The 2,649-nt window shown below is 37.3% G+C and overlaps 1 pseudogene; it reads right to left on the reverse strand.

The window, feature by feature from the left end:
• Window positions 1-286: 286 nt before the first annotated feature.
• On the reverse strand, window positions 287-705 carry LOC101604740 (annotated as a pseudogene).
• Window positions 706-2,649: the final 1,944 nt, after the last annotated feature.

Raw genomic sequence — 2,649 nt, forward strand, 5'->3', positions numbered from 1 at the left:
TTTTCTAACTCCTTACCATAAAACTGTGAGAAAGTAAAATCAATACTAAAATGAATTAAATTTATTTAATTTTGTCTATTGTTTTTATTTTGTTTTGCATTTTTGATTTTTGGAATATTTTAAAGTTACAATATCTATTTTTTAAAACTATGTATATTTACATATACAAATATATATACTTAATAAAATTTTCCCAATGAATATATGATTTTATAGTGCTTAACATTAGCAAAGGTTTCTTTTTTGTTTTAATTTTGGGAGTGTGATATGTTTCTATGATGAAAATTTATGATCTTGGCCTTTCCTTCTTTCCTTTGTGCAGCACCAGAAGATGAATTTTGACTAACAACACTGAAGCAGACTCCAGGAATATCACCAAAATCATTACCTTCTTGACCAAATACAGCCATCAGAACTTCATCATTTTTCTCAGTGAAATAAAAGCAACCATGACTAGGTACAAAGGCTGTGATTTTCTATTCTTAATCAACTGGCCCCTGACACACTTCCTGATAGCAGAATTCGGCTGTTTAGCATCCACGCCTTACTTTCTCCAGAACAATTTCCTTTGAGTGAGAACCTTCGAAAGGGCTTCCTTTCAGGGCAGAGCCCGGGTGGGCTTCTTGGGCTGTTCTCATGCCCCTTCTGTTCCTGTCCGTGATGGTGGAGCTTCCTAGCAGTACGAAAACAGCCGCACTCGCCCATCCTGTCGGAGCCACGGGCCAGAGCAAAAGAACTTTATTCTTTAGAGCACACAAAAATAATGCAGGTTTCATTATGGTATTGTTTCAGACAATTAATTTTGTTTTCCTAACCCTCTTCTCTTCTGCTTGCTACCTGCCTTACACTCCTTCTCACCTTTCCTTATTTACATGCACACATTCAAAGTTCTCATGGACATTTTAGAGAACATTTTACAGCTTCTGAGCCTGGATTTATTTCACTAAGTATGAACTTTCCTAGCTCTAGGCATTTTCCTGAAAAGTGCCTAATTTCACTTTTCTTCATAGATGAATAAAACTCCATCATTTATTTTTTAAACTCCATTACTTATATGTACCACATGTTCAATGTTTGCTCTTCTGGTGATGGGCATTTCAGTTGGTTCTATTTCCTACTTGTTGTGAATAAAGTGGCAAGAGCATGGGTGTGCACGCGTCCTTTGGGTGTATTCCCAGGATGGTATAGCTGGGTCATATGGCAGTTCAATTTTTAAGAAAGCTCCATATTGATTTTTATAGTGAATGCACAATTTACATTCTTACTAACAGTTAATAAGGGATTCATTTGTCCTATGCTCTTGCTACCATTTGATTTTTGTGCTATGAAAAGCTACTCATTCTGACAGGGATAAAATGGAACTTCCTCTTATGAGATGATAAACAGTTTTATTTTCCAATTTATCTTGTACATTTTTGTTTCTTCTTTTTCTGAACTATTATTTCATTAACCCTCTTATTTATTGGAAGTCTTTTGGCTTGGGGTGGTAATTTTTACAGTTCTTTCTATATTCATGTTATTAACTCCTTGTCTGAGGTGTAACTGGCAAATATTTTCTCACAGTTCTGTATGTTTCTAGCAAATGTAATCACTGAATTACTGTCTTAATTAAGAAAAAAAATAATACACAAGATACTTTTTTTTGGTTTATTTTTATTTATTTATTTGAGAGCGACAGACAGCAAATGAAGGAGTGCGAGAGAGAGAGAGAGAGAGAGAGAGAGAGAGAGAGAGAGAGAGAGAGAGAGGGAGAGAGAGAGAGGGAGGGAGGGAGAAAGAATGGGCGCGCCAGGGCCTCCAGCCACTACACACAAATTCCAGTCGCGTGCGCCCCCTTGTGCATCTGGCTAAGATGGGTCCTGGGGAATGGAGCCTCAAACTGGGATCCTTAGGCTTCAAAGTCAAGCGCTTAACCGCTAAGCCATTTCACCAGCCCTCATATTGTATTTTATAGTATTGGACTGGACTCCGGTTCGAAGCTTGATTCCCCAGGACCCACATTAGCCAGATGTACAAGGGGGCGCACGCATCTGGAGTTCGTGTGCAGTGGCTGGAGATCCTGGTGTGCCCATTCTCTCTCTCCCTCTCCCTCTTTCTCTCTCTGTCTGTCACTCTCAAATAAGTAAATAAAAATAACTAAAAAAATACACTATGAATAATGCTACATCAAGAACAGTCATAAAAGTAGCAAATGAAAAGCTGAAGTTACACAAATCATGACGCAGTGATGGACAGATTTTATGAAAATGCTGTCCTAATTAGAATTGATGAGTATTAACATATCAACTTCTATACATCAAGCTACTTTAAATTCAATAGTTAGTTCTGAAGCATGACCATTGGGATGTATCTCAGAAATTGGAAACAAATAGGAATCAAAACTGAGAAGTTTTGAATTAAAATTCACTTGTTTCCTTTTGGGGAGGATGCATTTCAAGAATTCATATTGTTATCTTCTCAATTCATGGGCTGTTTTCTTTATGTTAACTAGGCCTTCATCATTAATACTGGGTTCTAGGTTCTTTGTGTTCAGAAAAAGCAGTGATTAGCAGAGTATGACTGAATTGAGAAGGGCCAGAACATAATCTTTTGCATGGTCACAAGAAGCCTGCTCTCCATGTGCAACATAAAGACCAATTTTGTGGAGAT

This window comes from Jaculus jaculus, chromosome 12 (assembly GCF_020740685.1).
Source record: "Jaculus jaculus isolate mJacJac1 chromosome 12, mJacJac1.mat.Y.cur, whole genome shotgun sequence".
Taxonomy (NCBI): domain Eukaryota; kingdom Metazoa; phylum Chordata; class Mammalia; order Rodentia; family Dipodidae; genus Jaculus; species Jaculus jaculus.